Consider the following 22,888-nt stretch of genomic DNA (forward strand, 5'->3'; position numbering starts at 1 on the left):
CCAGGTCCTTTTCCGCCAGGCAGCTTTCCAGCCACTCTTCCCCAAGCCTGTAGCGCTGCATGGGGTTGTTGTGGCTGAAGTGCAGGACCCGGCACTTGGCCGTGTTGAACCTCATACAGTTGGCCTCGGCCCATCGATCCAGCCTGTCCAGGTCCCTCTGCAGAGCCTTCCTACCCTCGAGCAGATCAACACTGCCGCCCAACTTGGTGTCGTCTGCAAACTTACTGAGGGTAAGGCTTTTCCATGATAGCAGGACCTCACCCCAATCCCCTGCAGAGATACGGCCTTGCACCTCTCCCACTGAGTAGATTTGGTCTCCTGGCGTCTCTGGGTCCACAAGGCCAAGCCTACATGAGGAGGTCACGCGGCCCCATTGGAGCAGTTCTGTAAAGCAAAACATGGAGTGCTAAAGACCCGAAGTCCACACTGTGGGTGTTTCAGGGAAGTCTATTTCAAATTAGGTCTGGTCTCCTGCCATATGCTGAGTGCTTGCCCGTGGCTGGAGAACATTAGGTTTAGTTTCACCTGAGAGGATCCCAGTTCACGCAGTGGCTCTCTGCTCCGTAGTGTAAAGCAAAGCACGGGAAGCAGTGGCGATCAGGAGATTCACCTCAGAAGTGTGCTCCTCACCTGTACTAACACAGTAACGTAGATGTGTCCTGATAAACTAAGGATACCTGCAGTAGCTGTGACTCCCACTGGCACCAGGTAGTGTGGCTGCTCTGCAGCAATGCTCCTGCGGGTACAGTATCACCTACTTCAGAGTGCAGTGAGAGTAACGGGATCTCAGGCTCTGCTACTTTACCTTTCCGTGGGAATCTGTTGAGATGTGATGTCCATATCCTGCACGGAAATGAGACCAGTAGAGCCCTTTGGAAGGGATATTGCTGCAAAGTTGCTCTGTCTCCCTGCACACAGGAGAGATGAACAGAACTAGCTGGTGTGAGGACAGGAATGACGTTTACCTGGGAGACACGAAGCCCTGCATTTGGTTTAGGCGTGAGCTCTGTTCAGCAGCTTTGTTCTTTCTCAGTGTTCAGGTTCTCACACAGGGACATGACTACAGAATACAGATAAATAGGGAGGGATTCAGTTAACAGTTTCCCTTGTAAAGTGTTAGAAGGATGCAACCCTCTGTTAAAGTATTTACAGGGCAAAGCACTGGTCCACTGCAACTCATTGGCACTATCCCCTGTAAGAAGCTCTGACCTCTGAGCTCAGGCTTAGGAAGGCAAGTTGTTTGCTATTCAGGTTGATCCCAGTCTGTCTCTCCTCTAAACCAGTCCAAGTCAGTAGAAGACCAAAACAACTTGTGTTGCCCCCTTAACGACAAGTAGCCTTGTTCCTTCCAGGCTGCAGGGACATTTCTTCCACATCTGTTTTTTAACTGAAGATTTTTACAAGGCATTCACAAATGCGAAAAAAAATTTAGCATATTATGTGAACATTTGCCCAGCTGCATCTTGCCAGGCTTTATTTTGGCTATGGAAGCTGCTGGCTGGAAAAGGGTCAGTGTAACTATAACAGACTTCTTGATTCTTGTTGTTTGACTGAGAGACTCCAGACTTCGCTCACCTTAGAAAAAGCCTTGCTTTGGTTTCCTGACTGAGATAGGACTCAATTAATGGAAATTAACAGTTGGTTTGAGATTGAGGGTGAGTGGCTGGGTGGGGGAGAGGATTGCTGCTTGAGAATTTACAGCACGGACTCTCTGTTGGAAAATGCTAAGGTATGTTTCACATTTTTATCTAAAAATAATTGCATTACTGAGTGTTGGCCAGATGAAAAGAAACAGTGCACCAGATGCAACTTATACACACACTCATATATATATGTATTTCACTGCCTTTGATCTTCATAGAAAAATATTGTCCTTCCAGTAGATTCATTTTCAGATAAGTTTGCTGGTCTTTTTCCAATTCAAAGATGTAGTCAATAACTGAAGTTAGACTGGCAGAGATGGTACAGAAAATTGTTCAGACTCACAGGAGAAGTGTGTTTTTTTACAGCTATCATCCAACGCAATTCTGTTTCACCGGATCAGCGACTGTTAATATTTAGTTTCTTCCTAACTGCTATTTGAGGAAGTTTTTTAAAATAAAATTTTTGAAGCGTTCCTTAGCCTTTTGCAACGTTCTTATAGTTCACTGCAATTTCCCAAGTAACAAGCCTTTATTACTGCAAAACCTACATTAGAAATGCTTACGTAGTAGCTATACAGCTCATCAGCTTTTTGCAGGGCATCTTCTTTGCCTGCGTGCTTAGAAGTTTATTGATTTGAACCACATTCTGAATCTGTCCCCTGCCTTTAAATTCTTTTAGCATTTCTTGATGCATCATTGACCTATGAGTCTTTTACCTTTTTTATTGCAGCTGCTCAGTGTCTCAAGCACCTTTTTGGTGTGTAGTAAGAGCCTTCAAACTTCTTCCTTTAGATGCTTGTCTGGAAGCCGGTAATAGTAAAGGCTTGTGAGTTCCAAGCCCTGGCAGGCGGGACTTTGCTGTTCATCCCCAGCAGCTGCCCTTGCAGAGCAGGCTGGAGAGCTCACAGGCTCCTTGACAGACTCCAGAACGTCCTTTCTGAATTGTTTCTTCCTTAGGGCAGTCTGAAGGAATATGCCTCAGATGACCACGTTCAAGCAAATCTCACCCCTGCGTTTCACTTCAGCCAATTTAAATCTCTCACTTTACGCTGTAGCCAAAGCCGTTAGCCCATGTCATCCTTCACTGTAGAACAGATCTGCTCCTATCTCATTACAACATGCTTAGCTTTACCACAGGGTCTGATACACACATACAGAGCAATACTGAATTAAGGGTTGCACTTAAACCAGCAAGACTTGGGAAGTTTTGAAACTCTGTTTTTAATGTGACCTCTATGGATTAAGTACTCGAGATGTCTCTCAACAGTTGATGTTTTTAATACACTCTGTGCCGTAGTAGTTTAGCACAATGGGAAATATGAAAAGGTGGCACTTCAGATCTGTAGTAATTACATGGATTTTGAGATAGATATATGTATTCTGACTTTGGACAACTGGCTCTATTGCAGCTTGGCTGCAACAAAAAACTAAAGACTTTTTCCTCTTACGTACATAAACAATGAAATCCTTAAATCTTCCTTGTCAGATGAAAGCCTGGGCATTCCATAATAATATTTTTCATGTGCCTTGCAGTAGGAATTATTTTGAGTGTTCAACTTTGCCTTAGTAGGTCAGAGATGATATTCTTTTTATACAGATCTTTAATATAAGCAATATTCTCTTTCACCCCTGACTCATAATACAGCAGTTTTCCTTCAAAGCGTAAACTAAAGTGAAGCCACAAAAGGGTCATTAATGGACTTAGTAGAGTCAATACTGAGGGTATCATGTACTGCCTGTTTAATATTAAAAGCAAAGTCAATGGAAGTATGGCCTTAATATATGTGGGCTTTGTGAATACCAACGAGACAGAGCAGAAAGTTTAAACTTAGGAGTGTGCAGAGAGATGAAACAGCTTGCTATGAAGCATAATGTTGGGGTTCATTTCTGAAAACCCAGGAAAATATACGCCTGCAGCTAAAGGTCAGAAACTATTAGTGAGGATTAGGGTGGTGTCATCCACTGTATTTCATATGTGGAATTCTAAACAATTCTAATGGAAGGAAAAGATTTGTAATTCCAGAGCCACCGTTTAAACAGTAATATCCAAATCATTTGCTAATCTTTTCCTTCAAAGTAATGAAAGGAAAGGCCAGAATGCCATAGCAAAATCCTCTACAGAACATACTTTGCGAGCGAACTAATAAGACACACAGTATAACTTTATTCCACTTACAGTATGTGAGACTTTTAGAGGTCCAATTAAAAGAGACTTAAAATGCAATTAAAGTAGAAATCACTTGGCAACAAGGCATTAGCTATCTCTCCAATCAGCACTGCATTAGCAAGCCTTTAGCAAGAGATTTGCTGGTGGATAAAATCTTTTTGAAGCATAACAGTGGGGCTGAGCTAAAGCAACTGATAGGAGGTTAGAGCGAAGCTGGCTTCCAGGGAAGGGCCTGGGACTACCTGTTCTTCTTGCTGTGCTGAGATGTAAATGGTGGCAAGTAATGGGAAAGAAAAGCAGCTTCTGAGAGATGGCTGCACTGGAGAACAGAGGGCACGACCTGCGGGAGCTCTTTCACCCTTCTGATAAATGGTACTGCAGCAGGGAGCCCATCTGTTTCCACAACTGACAATCTTTTTAATACCAGTCTCTCTTTCCTTGGGAGGAGGCAGGCAGTATTGCCATGACTCAGTTTTATCTCAGTGGATTCCTCACCAGAGGTGCAGGGGAACAGCTAGGCACAGAAGTGCATCAATGCGCCGTGGGCCAGCACATGACTGGCTCTTATCCTTGAAGTGCACCTTTGTACTGGGACAAGGTGATATTTCTGATACTACTTCAAGTTTCTGTATGTTGGAATCTGAGCCTGGGAGCCATAAAATAGAAAATTCTGCAGAAGGTAAGAAGAGCTGCTTGTACTAAGCAAATGCCAATGGCAGAAGATTATTTTTTTTTAAGGAGCAAATCAATAAGTATCAGGTTTGTGTGTGTAAATCCAGAAAAAAGAACTTTCTGTGAAATTCACTTTGTGAAGTTAAGAATTGCAGCCACAGAGCTGAGTTTAAGACCTGGAGACCTGATCCAGGCAATGCTTCTTGCCTACGGGAGGGACTGCCTGCCCGGGGCCTTAGACTAAATTATGTCTAATATTCTCATTAACATTAGGTGATGAATGCCACAAACACACCTATATCAATAGATGAGAAATGTCATTTTAAATATGTACGTGCTGCTTGGGCATTTAAAGATAAGATGTATGTGTGCATGGGTGCTTTTGGGTACTCTATCTGCATACAGAAACTTGTAGCCTGCCTTGTTCGGTCAGAGGTACTGCTCTGCTTGCGCAGCCCTGTGTCATACTTGTCTCTGCACGATGCAAAAATAGTTTTAATTGTCTGTAATGTGTGGCAACGAGCCATGACAACAAACCGCTTCCAACTGTCTCATGCCAGAGCTGATCCCTGAACAGTTACAACTGACCATACTTCCTCCCCAGCACCGGGTCGTGGAATAGCAAACCCCGCCACTGCTGCTGCTGGTGAGCGGTGCCTGCGACAGGATTCGTATAAAGACCATCAAGCCATGAACTGAAAGGCTGAGTAACTGTTCTGTGTTACTTGCAAAAGAAATCCGAAACAGTCAATCCCAGGATCCATGCACCTCCTTTCTCCCTGTTAGGTAGCTGTTAGCCACGTGCTACTACTAACAATTTGCAGAAATGAACATTAATTAATTTATTTTTCCTTTTCCACTGCTGATTACGTTTCAGAAACAACTCGGGCATTTCTTAGCAAAATGGCTTCAGATTTGCATAATTACAACTGTGATGCTTTTTCAAATTTTAATAATGCATAGTTAGATATTTTTTTTGTATGCAGGGAAATACCTTACGAGAAGGCAAAGCAGAAGCTTGGCCATTTTATTTTAAGCTACACTGCATGGCCAATAGGGAATAATTAAATCATCCACACCTTGTCTAAAATGAAAGAAAGGATGTTTACTATTGCCCATCCCTCAACGCAGCAGAGTCCTGAAAGGCCACTTGTTTAACCAAAGTACTGTGGACCCCGAGCTGCGAAGCCTCACCATGAAGCGTGGGGCTGACATTCTGATTTAGAAGCATCACGTAAAATCTTAATCAGTGCAACCAAATTAGCAGAGGGAAGCTTTTACACCATGTTCATCGTTTACGCTTAGCATTTTTAATAAATTTTAAATGCTTTTACAGGTGTGGAAATAGGCTTATTACCAAGATAATTTTCTTAATCATAGACAGATTGAGATGTGACATTCACCATAGTTCCCTTGCTCTATCTCCATAGCTTTCTGAGAGCTATCTAGGTTTCCAACACTATGTCTGTGGTAGAAGTGGTCTCTCGACTGATGTATCTCCAAATAAGCCTTTGAATAGCTTTCCATGTTGGCCTTGAAGTAATTCAGATGTCAAATTACCTCCCGCCAGACTTCCTGACTCCACCAGGCCCCTTGAATATGTTTTTTAAAGTATTTAGGGGGAAAATATTAAACTTTTCTAAGCTGGGTCAGGGTTCATAGCATTTGCTAATAAAGAGGCAGGCAAGGAAGCTACTTACCTGGGGAAAGCTGTGAGTGTATTTTGTGCAGCAGTTGCAGGTTAAGACAACCTTTAGTTTGTGTTTCCGAGTTTGCATGCCTCTGGCTTTTGGCATTTTTGCATTTTTCTCATGTTTTCCTTTCAAGACAAATAAGGAAACAATTTTAGTCTTTTCACACCAAGCATTTTAGCAAGGTCCACATATTCAAACTGCAGGTTGAACCACTTCTCAGTTTGACAAGGAACATACTCCAGCTTTTCGTTTTGTGCTCTCTAAAATGCCCTTACAGCTACATGCATTGAGAAGCGTAGAGCACTTACTGTCCCTGTGAACGCTGGTAGGCTTCCGTCAACCATGCCGTGCTGCATGCTAGCAGCATTGCAGCTCTTTAGCAGTTGCTTTGCATAACGTTTGTGCGATGGAGCTAACCAGGAGAAATGATTCTTGCTGTTGCTCTGATGTGCAGAGACAGCTTTATCTCCCAAAGCTGCTGGATAATTGTTTGTTTAAAGATTGTCCTAATTACTGGTTTGCCTCTCTCACTGGACATTGTTATAAATTCCCTGTTAATGTTGTTCTACCCAAAGGCCAAATGGTAAGATTGTAATATTGTACTGCCCAAGGGCCAAATTTTGACCTTCGGCAAAAAAATGCCTTTTATATTTTGGAGCACTTTGCAGTGGTGATGGAAAATGGCCTCTGCCTTTTTCTTTGGAGGATTAATGCAGTAGCTCCTCAGTTACTCCTGCTGCAAGGGCTCTTTGTGGAGTGGCTTTGGGTATCCACATCAGTTGAGTGACATGAGGTTAGTAGGGAACAGGAGCTAGTTGACCTCCTCCTGCTGTATTAAAAACTACCACCAGAGAAAGGTGCGTTGAAATAAATTTTTTTTCACACTGGTCCTTCTGGATGGCCTCGCCGTGGTTGGTTCCCTTCCGAAACCAGCACAGGCAGAGGGGTTTTCTGCTGAAGGACTTGATGGAAAGGAGGGCTTTCCCTCGTAATCACTTGGAATTTGTCTCAAAATGCTCCGTCCTTTTGGGTTTTGTTGTTCTTATGCTGGAATAAGATGATGAAATGCTGTTCTCCAGCTCAGTGGTGTCACTGATGAAACCTTGCAAGTGGGCATGCAAGCCAGGGTGTAGAAAATGCAAATGAAATCCAACCCTGATTTCATCTTTTCTGTGTTAAGTTCATGACATTACAGATACTAGCAAATAAAACTTTGTCAAAAGCTTAATTATCTAGAATGAACCTTTTCCAGGAAGATGACAACACGGTTGCCAGTTGATTAAATATTTCAAATCTAGAAAGAAGCTTAAAGCTCCAAATGTTTTCTCCCTGCAACATGGGACTGAGCTATGCTACACTCAGATGGAAGCTGCTGCCTATATTTTTAATAAAATGAAAATAAAAAAGTACCTGCAGTGCATTTTCTTCAAGTAGTGCACTAAAAACGTGAAAGTGAAACAAAGGTACATTGAGTTAATTGAGTGACGTAGAGAGTTAAAAAAAACCAACCTGTTTCTTTTAAAATCGCCCTGATTTTAATAATCTGCAGTGTAATTATACATGTGGAAGGAAATGTGTTCATTTGCTATCTACATTATTAAATTGGGTATCCCCTTAATCAGGCCCTCTATCTAGTTTGCCCTGTGTTTTTCTCTTCTACTGGTTGTTTCATGTGCCAGAACCACTTGAAAAAGTGGTTAGTTGCAGCTTATCACTATTAAGAACATGTTTGCTGCAAGCATGTGATATTTGTCAGGTGGTACAGAATCTGTTGCAGAACAATCGACCTAAAATGCCCACAAGTATTGTTTCCTTAAAACAATTTCTTAGCTTTAGCCTTATCTTACAATGTAGACTCAAGTAATCTGAAAGGTAAATAATCAAAGAAAAGTTATTACCCAAGACTGCTTACAGTGCTTTTAAATCCAAGTCTCTGTGCAATGTTAAAGATGCTGTAGTTAATTTTAGAAATAAGCATGTGACAATAGTTACACACTATCAAAAATGCTTAAATTCAATGATTATAATCAAAAAGTAATTATACACTGCATTCAAAAGAGACAGTTCAATGCGTCTCAGAGATCAGTTACAACCAAAACCTGTGAATAGAAGCAGTGAGCTTGTATGACTGTCACGCAAAGCCCTACCAAATTACTATTCCCTTCGATTAACTTTCAGTGACCGTGTCTATAGGCTGCTTGGTTAATGGTTTTCTGTCAATACTGTAAAAATGCTAACCTGTCTTTACATCTAATCAATTTTGAAATGGCTCTTTACATAAATGGTCTATTCCTTTTCTTCATTAAAAAAGCAATCAAATAGGATTGAACTGAACAAGCAGTTGTAAAAAAAATACAATAATTAATTTTGAGTCTGTGTATTTTGAAGTAGTTGTCCTTGAGTATTTTCTTCATCACCATTTTTTAAAGGGCAATGAAAATCAATGATTCACTTTACTATCATCCATCTTTATATAGTAATAAATTAAGTGGAAAGTATTGATATTTTTGACTGAGCTTTTAAAATTTACATACTAATGACAATTGTACCCTTGTGACTTTTGATTTCTGTTGCTGTTTACTGACACTGACTAGAGGGAAATTTCAGTCATCTGGGGACCATTTTTCCTCTGAAGGAATGAGATGGTGTCATCTCTCTGGTAATACTATGCTTGAGATCTTAGCCATAGTATCTCTTGCTGGACTTCTTTTCAAAAAACAACTTAGGAAGTGAAAATGGTTGAAATGCTTATCGTGTCACTCTGTCTTTGTGAGCTCCAGCTAGAGCGATATACATTGAAAACACAGCTAATGGACCTGCAGGAAAACCAGTGAGTGCGGTGGGTAACCGCAAATAAAAACGCTGTTGACAAAGTAGCCATGCCTTAGTGTGCCCTCAGGAATGCAGCCGGCCTTGGGAGGAACAGGATCACATCCTGGCATGTATTTGGAAGGGGGATGGATGAATATGAAGCTAGGACCGTCAATCCAATCTTATCCTTTCTGGCTATTTTTCCTATGTATGCTAGTCTCATAAGCAATGCCTGGATTGCATGATAGCTAAAAAACCCTAAATCCAATGCATAAAGGAAGGAAGCCTTCACGGATTCTATGATCCTTTTAAAATATATTATTTAGAATATAGCCCGGTATTACAGCAGGAAGTTGAGGGGTTATTTTTAGCGGTGTGTGAATATGTGAAAAAATTATTTGTGAGTGTTATTTCAAATGAAAGCTGCAAGTGACTTTGACGGTATTTGCTCCACCTTTGTTCCTTTCCTGGGAACATTATGAGCCCTTTTCTGTGCACGAAAACATGTGCGGAAAGAACTCGTGTGATTATAAATTACTGGTGCCAAAAGTGGATGGTCGTCTTGTGCGTTCTTTGCTGGCATGAGAATCAGCTAACCTGCTACAGCGGGGAGAGAGGGAAAACGCCACGTGACTTAGGTGAGGAAGTGCTGAGCACAAGTAGTTGATTGCACAAAGAACATATATTCAAAGTAATAGTTGTGGTAAAAAACCTGCCGGTAAAGCACTGGCAGCAGTTTGCTGACATGACCTATTTGCTGAGTAATTCTAAATAGCAAATAGATACACAAGCTCGCTCTCTGTTTGCAGATCATTTGCAAACAAGAAAAAGGAGTTAGTTACATTTGTTGAATAACTTGTTCATTGCACATATCTCAGTAATAGTTACTTTCTATTGTTTATCCTCTACAAAATAAATTCTTATAACATTTCTTCCGCTTTCCGCATGATTTGTTTAGGCAGGCAATATTTATTTTCACTTTTGAACACCTTCTTATTAACATGATGAGTATCAGTGCTTATTAACTACTAATGTCCATTACTGTGTTAGCTCTCCCATTTAATAACACACAGGTGGAAAACAAACTACTTCGCACTGAGCGATAAAACCAAATATTGACAGGGCAGCCTTGTTGGATTTTCTGCGTGCAGCAATATGTAGGTAGGTGCGTTCACGTAAGAATGTGTCAATACTGTACTGGAATATGTTAAGTGAGTACAAAAGTTAATGACAAATAGTATGCCAAAGGCCAGATTCTGAAATGCTTTACAGTGCATCTTATTCAAAAAATCAGTCTTACTGAAGTAAAAGGCTTTCCTGTGAGTAACTTGGCAAGGGTTCATAATTTGGGTTCGAAGGGGTCTCAGGACTCTCAGGAGGTCTCTTGTGCAACCTCCTGCTGTAAGCAGTCAGCTAGCTGTGGGCTTTGAAGAGGTTGTTCAGGGCTTTTTCTTGTCAGGTCTTCAAAACCTCCAAGGATGGAGACTGCACAACCTCTCTGGGTAACCTGTGCCCCTGCTTGGCTGGCCTCAGGGAGAAGTTTCTTCTGTTCTCCAGTCCTTACCTCTCTTGTGTCACCTTTTGCCCATTGCGTGTCATCCTTCCACCATGTACCCCTGCAGAGCCTGGCTCCGTCTCCTCGCTAACCCCCTCGCAGGTTCTGGGGGCTGCTGTCAGGTCCCCCGAAGCCGCCTCTCCCTCAGGCTGGACAGGTGCTGCTCCCTGAGCCTGTCCTCGCAGAGCAAGTGCTCCAGCCCCAACCATCTTGCAGGCGCTCCGCTCTAGTCTGTCCGGGCGCGGGCAGTCTGCCGCGGCAGGAGCGGGGACCTGCTGCCCCTGCTCCTTTGGGGATGTGTCAAGCACCGAAGGCGCCCACTGAGCCCTTCCCATAGCCGCAGCAGCACCCCTGCCACAGCCCCAAAGGAGGGTTCTTTGGCTTTCTCGGCTGTGAGCAAGCTCTCTAGCCGAGAGGATAGAGCAGGCTCCAGTGCAAAAGACCGAAAAAATTAATTCTGTGCACTTCATAGAGGGGAGTAACTCTCCACCTCTGGTGGCACTCCTCCCTCAGGTAGATGCTAAACCCTCCGGAAAAGAACCCCAGGATGCGAGTTAAGTTGCAGTGTGCTCACAGCAGCAATTTGTTAGGTGCACTGTACTCACGCTAGCGATTTCTTTTTTTTCCTGTGAGCAAACAGTGGTTCAGTCATAAAGGCTAATTTGCCCAGTAATATTGATTGCCTGCAACACGCTCAATTCTAGTTCAGATTCCACAGGATAAAGACACAGCAGCACTGATGTGTTTTTCCCTCTGGAACTTGAAGGGTGCTGGAAAAGACAAATACAAAAGAAATTGTGCACCAAGGCACAGACAAACCATATGTTAGCTGCAGCTCTCCCCAGGGCAAGGTGCTAAGTTTTGTTTACATTTTGCCAAGACAGCAATAAATTGCTTGTTTACAGATGACAGGAAGAAACGGGATGTCTTTAAAAGCAAGCTATGCACGGGGATGCAAACAGCACACAGGCAGATGCACGTCCTTGAGCAAAGTACAATTAATGCCCCCTTCCTGGACAGCCCCCCCGCCTCCTTTTTTTGGGGGGGAGGAGGGTTGGCGAATCCTGGGGGTCATTATGCGGGATTATAAAAATATTAAGGCTGATGAAAGTTTGCCTTCTCCAATTTCCAGCCGAATGGTGTATTACGCTATTAGACCCAACTGACCAGGATGTGCCTCGCAGCCCTGTCTATGCGCAGAGGACAGAAAATACGAGAGGTGTGGAGAAGGACTCACTTTCATCAAAGTATCAGTTTCCAGGATAGTTTGGAAGCCCACAGCATTATTGTATTACACATTGCACAGAAGCGTGCCTTGTTCATTTTTTTTTAGTGTTTTAGAAATAAAAGACTTTTCTTCCAAATTGCGCTGGGAGGCAAATTCTTCAACAGTGTAATAGAAAATGTTAGACAATATTCCTTACTGGAGCTATTGACATTTTTGGTAGTCGTGACACTTTGATTTTTCTCAAAACATATGGATCAAGCCTGAGTGTGTTATTGGACAGGAAGACCTGATGAAAGGCCTTCCTTTATCTTTCTTTGTATTTTTTTTCCCCTCTGTTTGTTCATGGCTTTCTCTCTGAATATAATCGTGGTTTTCTTATGCTGCCCAGGGAGTCGTTATTGCCTTACTAAATATTTTATAGTGCACAGTGCACCATACCTGCCAACTGGTTATTATTTGTTATATAAGAAAATAAAGGGGTAGCATGTGAAAAGGAGTGTGTGTTAAAATTTCAAAACTACACAGAGAATAATTTTAAACCCTTAAATTAGATGTCAGGCTGGTTTTGGTTTTTGGACTTTTTTTATTTGCTTGAAAAAGGTCTGTTTATAGTTTGGGGGTTTTTTCCCCCCTCTCTTTTTGGTATGTGTTCCTCTCTATGATTCCAAGCACTTGTTTCCTCACAGTTTCGTTTCCTATTTGTTCAAAAGGGAAAAGTTCAAAGCCACTCTGGCAGCTGAGGGAAAAGCTTGCTGAATACTAACCCTCAAGTGTCTGTCTTGTCCTGACCTTGAGAAAGTAGCAGTAAACTGTTCTATTGCAAACACCACATGTGTGTTTTGTTAGACCAGGTTAGGAGGGGTCAGAGCTCACCTGAGGCTTGGACTGCAGATTTAGACTGCTTTTCAGCAGCATAATGTATTTTTAAAAAGGGACATTCTCGCCTTTGTATGGGCCTAATATAGGCTCTGTTTAAAAACCTGTCAAAATCCCAAGCACACACTCCATAAAATATAAATAAGTACTTACTGTTTGCAGATGTTGCTTGTTTTTCATAATGTTTGTATTTGAAGTGCCGAATCCCCGCTTCCTGTCAGAGCCAGCCCTGTTGCTTTAGTCCATTTATTTCTGAGGAACGGGAAGAACTTCAAAATGCAATTTCTCAATGAAGACACTTTCTGTCAAACCTGTCAGCGTTCGCAGCACAATTACCTTTTTTCAGACTAAGGCTTGCGTTTATGGCTTTGACTGCGTGCACAACCTCTCTTCCCCCCAGCTCAGCTAAAGCAGTTGCTGTTTTTTAAAAGACTCCCACTTGCCATAAATTGTGGCTTTAGGTTCTTTCAAAGCAACAGGATAACTTAGCAGACCTTTCTCCTATTTGCATGTTTTAATTCATTTGATAACGGATATGAAGTATATTGTAGGGAACAATTCTGTCCTGGGAAAAGGGATAGATCGGATTTTTTCACGTGCAATCTATCAAGCATCTCCCTCGGTAAGGTGAGCTCTGTCGAGCCATTTCTCAAAAGAGGAGAGAAAAGACAGGGAAAAAGAATTGTTTCAGAAACACAGCTACCAGCTCGCCTCAAAAGAACAACAGCTTTTTCTGACCTAGTGTCTCTCTGAAGAGTAGATATAGATCATTTTTAGGGGACCATCGAAATTCCACTTAATCCAAAGAGAATTTTCTCAGATTTGGATTGAGCTTCTGTTCTGCCCACATTATAAGAAACAGCGCTTTTGATGGATAGCTTATCTGAGATTATTTAAGGTATTATTTGGGTTAGTTCTCATACCAAAAAATGAAATCGTCTGGACGGGGGACCTCACAAATACTTCTTATACTCAACCCTTTTTTGTGTAGGTTTCTGCGTGCGGTGGCATGCATGGGCTGATGAGAACAACGCTACAGGTAATTCCTGGGCATCTCACTGCAGACTGAAACCATGCGCTGCTCAGCCTCCCTCCATAACCCCGGGGCGTTAGAAGCGTGTCTTATTTGTAATATGCGTTTCCCCGTTAGGTGAGGAAGCCTTACCTCCATGTGCCTGCTTTAGTTGCCATCTTTTTAGACTAAGTTTCTTTTCTCTAACTCCCTCCTCTAGCCGTTTAACCTCTCTGCGAACGGCAGGCTCTTTAGTGTGCAATGCCACCGCACTGCTGGCAAGGAGAGGGGGAGAAGAAAAGCCTCTCCTTTGTATTACAAATTCAAAGGGTCATTATTCCATCGTTCCCTACGGACGAATGTGTGAAGATTATTGTGGGAAGTTAGTATTTATTCTGAAGCCCTAATATGATCCTCTTGAACATTTTAATAATGCATTCTCTGGGGTCCGTGCTGCAAGTGTTTAAAAGGAAGCAATATGCGTTAGCACTGAATGGCTGCTGCTTTGCTGAAATAGTCTAAGTTATGGGGTTGCTTTTGATCAGTGCCTGCTTAAAAAAAAAGCAAAAGTCCCTTTGCCCCCTTCCTCACCATCCTGGAGTTCTTTTATCAGTTACGTTGATCTAGAAGCAAGGACAAGGCCACAGTATTATATGTCCACATTTGTTACGCTGATTTACGAGTTTCTTAATTCTAAACCCCTTACCTTATCAATGGCCTCAGGAAGTCCTAAATCCCTGATATTAAGCAGAGAAAGAAAACATTTAGAATCAAAATAGGTGGGGTTTTTTGTTGGAGACAAATACAGGATAAACAGCATTCACTTGCAATTTGCTGCTTTCCCCGTAATTTTAAAGCTTCCCTCAGCATGCGTTGTTTCTGTAGGGTCTGATTATAAACATATGCGTGGGACAATGCGCGTACATGCTTGGATCAGGTCGGTGGAGTTTTCTTCATCTTTAAAGCTCAAAAACCATAAATCAAGATGAAAATACTCCAGCCAAGAGCTTTACCAATTGGTACAATTTTAAAATAGGCCGCAGCTAAGGCTTGGGGGAAAGCTGACATGATGACTTTTATAATAGCAGAACGTTTAAGGTTATAGAAATAAAAGGAAGAGGATGAAATCAGTTGCGTTGATCTTAGCCTGCAGGCTCTCTCAGCTAACTTGAAGCTCCAGCAATTATTTCTGCTCTGGCTTTTCCCCCTTTTTTCCAGCAGTCTGTTTGAAATGAAGCAGAACCAGGCATGGCAAGCTTATCAGTGTCGTTAGCTGACAGGGAGCACATCACACCTGCTTTTACTTGCTAGTTTTTCAGGCACTTTATGCCACAGAAGAATGTTGATTTTGTTCTTATAATGTGTAAAGATTCATTTATTTCACCTTTTGAACTTGGCAGAGCCACTCAATTTTGATGGGAGTTTGTTTTCATCCTGGCATTTGGAAAACCCTGGCAATTACTGGACTGTGGCCCAAGGCTACCTTGATGAAACGTAGAGATGATCAAACCCAACAGTCTACGGATCTGGCCCAGCTAAAAAACCCAGCCTGCTGAAACCCTGCGGGACTAAGGAGGGCTTGGGGGTGGCTGAGGCTCAGATGGGCCGGTGTCACCTTGGTCATTGTACAGCTCTTCTCGGAGAGAAGTGTCCCACACATACTCACCAGAGCATCAGGCAACGGTCGGGGTTTGCAACCCTGCAGTACCGCTGGAAGAGTCCTGGGTAGAAATGATAGCAAGGATAGGTCCAGAAAGCTTCTCTTCGTACTTACTTGCCACCTTTGGGGGTTTTAGTCATACCTGAGTTTTCTAATTTCCCCTTAGAGGAAACCATGAGCATTACAGTTATTGCTTGATGCGTAGTTATTTTAGCAGCTCCTGCCCATCTTGCTATGTAATTGTATAAGATTAGGAGGATCATAATCCATAACAAGAGGTCTAACCCATCTTTTCCAAAAACCTGTTCCCGTCTGTGGTACAGATAGGTCATTCTTTCCGTGCCTTCCAGCCAGGCCCATCTAATCACACTGCTCAAGGAGCAAAGGAATTCATTCACCCAGAGGGTCCCATTACGAGATATTGTCATCTCCATTTTAAACCTGTGAAAGCCTTATTTTGAGCACCACTGCCAAATGTGATAACAGGAGTCATGCACAGCTGAAGAGAGCTCAAGTATCTGGGATCTGTGCTATGTAATTGTTCTTATCCAGACCTACTTTCAGTTGCACAATGATGCTTGCAGGATTTGAGCTTGTAGCATTGAAAGCAGTAGGATCCTCTCTGCTGACTTTTAATGAGAACAGCTCAGACCTTCACTAAAGCAGGCACTCGGGCAAAAGATTTCAAATGTTTCTTGCAGCTGTTGTTATTTTCTAGCCAAACAACCTACCAGTGACAATTTTGTAACTACCAAATACTTGCAGACCACTGGCTAATAGACAGACATGTCATGTCTAAATTCCAGGTGTTCTTACAAAGCTAGTACCGTATCAGAGCTCTGCTTTCCAGGCACAGGCGGTCAGGTTTTGAATATATCCTTCCTGATGTGTTCCTTTTACATTTGGTCTTTGGGCGTGATTCTCATAGAGGAAATTCAGAACAGATCTAGACCATGAGCCTATAATATGAACACACCCAATCACACACTCTAACTTTTGAAAAATAAAGGGCAGGGAAAGTGCCAGACGTAGAAGCATTTCTGGTAGTTGTTTACAGAGAGAACAGCTAAATATTAATATGCATATTAATTAATATTCTTAATTATGTGCACCAGAGATGGAATCCTTGGCACAATATATGCTATTTTAATGAATTCCTGCAATCAAATCTAAATTACAAACCAAAGCGCTCAGGTTATTCCTAAAAGTGAGGGGAACTGATCAAGGGCTGGACTGTGCCATTACCTGACAGCCTTGTGTCGCCCTTGAAGCAGACAAGGGGGTGCCTGACTCCCTAAATCACCTTTTTCTTCCTCCACCTTACTGGAGGTGTAGGCTGTGATAGACCTTGCCCCAAGGTATGTTCTCCAGTGCCCTATAGGGCTATAGAGGGAAGAGGGAGAAGCCTGAAGCTTAGGTACCCCTTGCACACCATCAGGCTTTGCTACGTTGCACGCAATCCCTGTCCTCCTGGGCAAGGATGGAGAGAAAAGGAAGGCTTAGACCTTTCTTTTGAGCTAGCTTTGTGGAATCATAGAAAACACGGCTGGGAATGACCTCGGAGAGGTGTCTATTGAAAAACCTCAGCTCCAGGGTGGGATGCCGGAAAGGTGTGGCCAGGATTTGGCCCTTTGTCTTAATTTGAGGAGTGCCTGTCACTCCACCTAATGCTTATTTTCCTGAATCCATTGATAAATATCTCGAAGAACTGTATGATAGACACGCAGCAGAAACAATTTAAGTGCTGCTTATAGTATCATGAAACAAAACCAGATTCTCTGCAAGCTGTTTCCTTTATCAGCTCTTCTGGGAGGATTTTCCTGTTTTGAAACACATTCCTGTTTGTTAAAGTGCCATACAAGCGTTTTTAATGAACCTGGATAATTTACTGTTTTATTTGGTTCGTTGTCAGGATCAGGATCATATTTATAAAAAAAAAGACTTATTTTAACAGGTGATCATTCAGCAGTATTTCTGAATTATTATCATTCAGCAGTATTACAGAATGAATTATTTTTTTGTTAAACAGTTAATCCAAGAACATTTGAAATTGCACCATTAAAGATGTGATTATGGATGAAACATGAAGTTTGAAAACAGGAATTCCAAGGTTGCTTGTTTTCTGGAGCTTTGCCTGTTCTCTTTTAAGAATGCCTTGCGAAAAGGACTGGGTTGAAAAGTGCACAATTTTCACCCCCTCCTTCCCCCACAATTTATAAGGGTTCAGATTTTCTAGACTATGTGTAAAGGATAAAGAAATTCTAAATGTGCAAGAAAGCTTTATAAGACTGCTGCTATTCCACTATCAGCTCTAACTGTCCAGCATAATATGTTACACACAGGCATAAAATATGCTCCTATGCGCCTTTATGGATTATGCGTTGATGAATATTTATTATATCTCATTATTTCAAAATGTTCATGCGAAAGCATCTGATTGACAATTACTTTATTGCTGTTTATTTGTTATCATTTTTGCTTTGGCAGGGGCTTAAAACCTGACATGCATTTTCTTATTTATATTTGGCTTCGGAAAGTTTCTGAAAATTGGTTGAAAATGTATAAATTAAGAAAAATTACCCAAAGCAAAGTAATCTTTGTTTGACCGTAGGTTATGTTTTGTGGTATCCTAATACCACCTCCATTATTCTCTTTGGTCTTTAGTTTATACTAATGGGCTGATATTATGCTGGGCAACTTTAATTAGGGTGTCTATTGCTTAGTAGGCAGCATTTTTGCTTTCAGGCAAGTGTGACGTGCTGCACAGCGGAGACTTAATTCCTGTTTAGGGAAAAACCGTAATACATCTCAGTTGCCAAGTGCACAGTGAGCAACCACTCTTAAAAAAAAAATAAAAAGCAAAAAGGTATTCTCTCCTAGATACAAAACACCCATAATCCCATTAATGTAAATGAGTGATTACACATGTGCATGTCACTGGGAGAATACATTGTCAGGAGATGCCAGAATTTTAGATGAGATAGAAATAGCACATAGTATATCATTTAATGAAGACCCCAAATATTCTTGTGAAGGAAGTTCTTTCTGTGTTACCGTCAGGTCTGAATCTCTGGATTTTTATTTTTATTGTCTCATTAGAATTATAGGAAAGGTAATCTCTAAGGCTCTATTGCTATATTAATAATTTTTTTTACCTTCATCATTCGATTCATGGCTTTTTAGATTTGCCTTGCAAATGCAAGCTCAGATTTACTGTAGATGACTGTAATGAAAGGTGAGTTTGTTAGATGACATTGTGGGCGCACATATATTTCTGGAGATATTTTGTTGAAATGTTGCAGTCCCTAGGACACATCATACAATTCCATATCAGTGTTACTGACATATCTGTGAAAACAATCACAAAGATAAAGAAGGTGCTCCATCATGTGTTCATTTCCATCAAATTAATAATACATGAAGTTCATATAGTACAAAATGTCAATTATTTATTTTTTGTATATGCAAAAAACAAGAACAACTGTGCAGGAAGAATTCTTGTTGTCAGAAAATGAGAATATGAATCTAAAAGATCCCTGGTAATTGTTCCGTTTTAAAATAGTAATTATTATTTTTACAATCCAGTAGAAGACACTATAAAAATATTTGTTTATACTACACTCAGTTGGACATTTTGTGAAAGCAGACTGAGATTTATACTTTAGTCCTTTCAGAATATACCTTATAAAAAATTTAGGTATACATTACCATATTCCTAACCTTTATATGAAAGGAATAAAGATGGAATACTTCAGTAAAACCAAGCAGTGATTTTTAAGTTATAGTAAGACATTAAGACTGGGAAAACTCAGGTGAAGAGAAAAACACTGTAAACATAATGAAGTTATTGATTTTAATTTTCTGGCTTTCTCGTTGAAGAATGAAGCATCTGTAGAGGATAGCTGATACAGAAAAGTAAAGGAATTGGAAATCTAGAGCAGATCCAGCAGAGGAGGGTTTTTCAATAGCTTTAAGATAAATAAATTCCATTTTTTCATATGCTTGACTGGGAACGAAAAACCAACACACAGCTAGCATTAGCTTTGTTGTGTTCCCACAAGTGTATATGTTTGGACATATTTCTCACTGATATTCGATCATATATGTGTCAGTCAGTTTAGCCCATTAACTAGAGAAAATGAGTTTTTCTGAAAATCCAGACTCCCTTCCCCATTCACAAATGAAAGCAACCACACACAAACTCACACCTACGGAAAGTTGAGGGTTTGGGGTAATTCAGTGACCGTGCCCTGGATTCCTATCTGATCCTAATCTCGCAAGTTATTTAGTAACTTTATGCCAGTAAGACAACAAATAATTTCTTGCCTATAAATAATTAGACTTGTTGTTAAGTTGGCTTTACAGCAGAAGCCATTATTTTTTATAATAACGTCTTCAGTAGCTGTGTTGTCAAAACCAGAACTTGTTGAAATTGTTATATGGAAAATGCTGACCAAACCAGTTTATTTTGGATTGTAATAGGATTTTCTGTGGAAGTTTGGTATTCTGTGCAATTGAAAATAGAAAGTTTTTTATAACATTGAAAATTTTCAGTTTTGATATATTAAAAAAAGCTATGAAAAAACTTAAAAGGCAAATCAAAACAAAAAGCCCAAGCTGCAACGCAGACATAAGAACATAGAGGAACTGGAAATTCTGGGGTGGTTTTTTTCCCTTTTTTGCTGTCTCTCTGACTTAAATAGTGATTTGCTTTATCTCTGTGCTTTTGTCTTCTATCTCTACAATAGTGCTGTGAAAATTAATCCATTAATGATTGTAAAGTGCTCATATTAGTAGTAGTGCTGTAGTCGTGATAGCCTTAGAATAAAAGTGAGGCAAGATGTTTAAGAAGATTCAGTATCTCTTATTAGTTATAGGTGTTATAAATGTTAGAGTTATATTAGAGATAATTATGGAAAAACAGATAAGTATTCGGGCACACAAGCCCATTTTTCAGGTCTGAAATACAAGCAGCAACCTTGACGCGTTCAGATGAAATGTTCTGCAATTCACCTGGCTCTCACCCATCCATCCAGCTCCTAACACGGCTTTCAGCCATGTAGGACCAGGGCTGCCATGAAACGCTGTAGGAATACACAGCGTCGCTACTACCAGAAAGTTCACAAACCTTGGCCTAATATTCCCAGTAGCATATGAGTAAGAAAAAGACGGCAGGCAGCGTGTTAGGGGGCTTGTGCTGCAGATTCCCATTGGAGTTAGAAGTTAGAGACCCGCTCGCTAGGGATAGTCAGTGGAAAATATAGCTGGGGGTAGTTCCTGTTGCCGTACGCAGGAGGTATTGCTGCCAGCGCTGACAAATATTTAAAACAACTCATTGCCAGCAAAAAAGGATGACTGTGTGAAGTCAAAATGTATGCACGCTTGCATCTGTGTGGGAATCTGCTGTCGTATTTACTGTTTTGAGAAATATTCTAAATTTGGATACTCATAAGTAGGAAAAGAATATCCTCAAATGAAGATCACCTTTCTTCTCTTAAAATAAAGGAATGATATTTAGTGGCTCTCTGGCAAAAGGGATTAAGGCAAGTTGTCATGTCTTATTTACGGTATTCTAGTGTCGAGGAGCTGCAGTTACAGACTAAAATGCTTCACTGGACTCAAGAACATCATTGTGCTTGGTGCTGTACAAACACATGGCGATAAGGCAGGTTAGTCCTATGAGCCAAGAAAACAGAAAGACGCAGACAGTGCTAAGGGTCAAAATGACAAGCAGAGGTTTTAGCACAGCTAAGCCACCGAGGAGCTGTCACATTCTGTACGGGCGTGACGGCAAAGAACAGCTTTGAGAAGGAATTTGATGGAGACCTCTGCTACCTTGTTCTTCTGAAGGCGAGCTCAGTGCTGTGTGGGTGAGGAATTTTTCGTGAGTGCCTAGCACTGCATGATTGATGAGGTGCATTTGGGGGGGGTTGCGTGCACAGCGGAGTCTGATGACAACGGTACGGCATCTGCAGTGACAGGAAAGGGAGGACACGCTGCGGCAGGGCAGCTGGCAAACCTAGGGCAGGGAGAAGGCCACGTACAGGCACTGCCTCCAGCTTCTCTGCCAGGTTCAGTTTTGGCTCTGGAGGTTTAAGGAGCTGATTCTATAGAAACGTGATGGCCCTTTAGGTACCGAAGGAACTAAAATAACTCCTGGTTATTTATAGTTTATTCCAAGTACAGCCGCAGGATCCTATCCTGCAATCTTTCCTCGCACAGCTAATCAGGGCTCTGTCCAACGGGTTTACAGTTGTGAGCAGGACCACGGACTGGCCGCTCACTAGTTGGTTGAACGCCTGGTGGTTTTCGTCAAGTTTTTTGTGTGAAGGAGCATGGCATAGTAGCTTCAGGGATTTGTCATGCAGAGAGAGGGAGATAGCACAGGGTCACTCTGCCCAGCTTCTTTGAGGCTAAACATCTCGGGAAGCTGTGAGTCACTCTGAAAATAGGATTCATAAAGTCGTGATGGCATTTGAGATGGTTGAAAAGCTTTCAGTTGCCCGTTCTTGTGTACGGACACCGAGCATAATATATTAGCGATCTGGAACTGCTTTTTCTTAATAAAGCAACTTCTCGGTAGGACGCAGCAATGCGGCTTGGGGTAGGTGTTGCGAAGGGCAGAGTTGCTGGGTAAGGCAGAGCCCTCTTGCAGCATCCGCACTAACTGTCATTACTGAAACAGTATTTCAGTAAGATATACAGCATCCCATGAGACTTCTTTCATTATACAGTGAGTCTCATTTCCCTTCTTAAGTACTTTAACTTGGCTCGAGCTGTATAACTGTGCTGTGGTTGAGGGAGGACCAGGCTTAATTCCTTACTCCAGTCATGATGGATTTTCCACCTACTCATACCATTCTTATACTGACGTGTCACCACTAATTTCAGTGAGTTTCTTCTCATTTGTACCGTTGGAAAAAGAGAACCAAATCTATAAGCTGATACATCTGGAATAATTTTAAGCAACACCTCTTCTATAAAGATTATCTGTATATATTCAGAAAATTTGTGTTCCCAGATTTTCAGATTAACCTAAATTAGAGCATGTAAAATTTTTAGACTTCTAGTTATTTCACTTTCTTAAAAAAACTCTTTTCACAAGCATTAGTATTGAGAACCAAACTGAAAATATAGTCGTCACCTCTTACAAATGTTTGCATGAAACCATAGGACTGAGAAAAATACCATTTTTTTTCCTGAATGTTACAATTTTTGTACGTCAGATTTCCCTTTTTTTTTTTTCCCCCTGTTCTCTCTTCTTGATACTTGACACAAATTATTGGGGCCCATGATCTCTGACCGTGCTGATTCAATCCAAAGCACCCACCATTTGAAACACTGTAATAGGCTGGCACAGAGATGACCCAAGAGCCGGCTGGAACGGACCCTCCAGCCCTTTGGGAGCGGACCTCAGGCACTCACTGTGACAAATATCTCCAGCGCAAGTGCTTGTGATCATTTGCTACAGTCTCCATCTAGGAAAATCTTTTGCACAGCAATTATTGTTAACACTCCAGCCCCACAAAAAACACATTTTAAATCTAATTTTTAGATCAAACTTTCATCC

Source organism: Pygoscelis adeliae, unplaced genomic scaffold (assembly GCF_000699105.1).
Source record: "Pygoscelis adeliae isolate BGI_AS28 unplaced genomic scaffold, ASM69910v1 Scaffold63, whole genome shotgun sequence".
Classification (NCBI taxonomy): Eukaryota; Metazoa; Chordata; class Aves; order Sphenisciformes; family Spheniscidae; genus Pygoscelis; species Pygoscelis adeliae.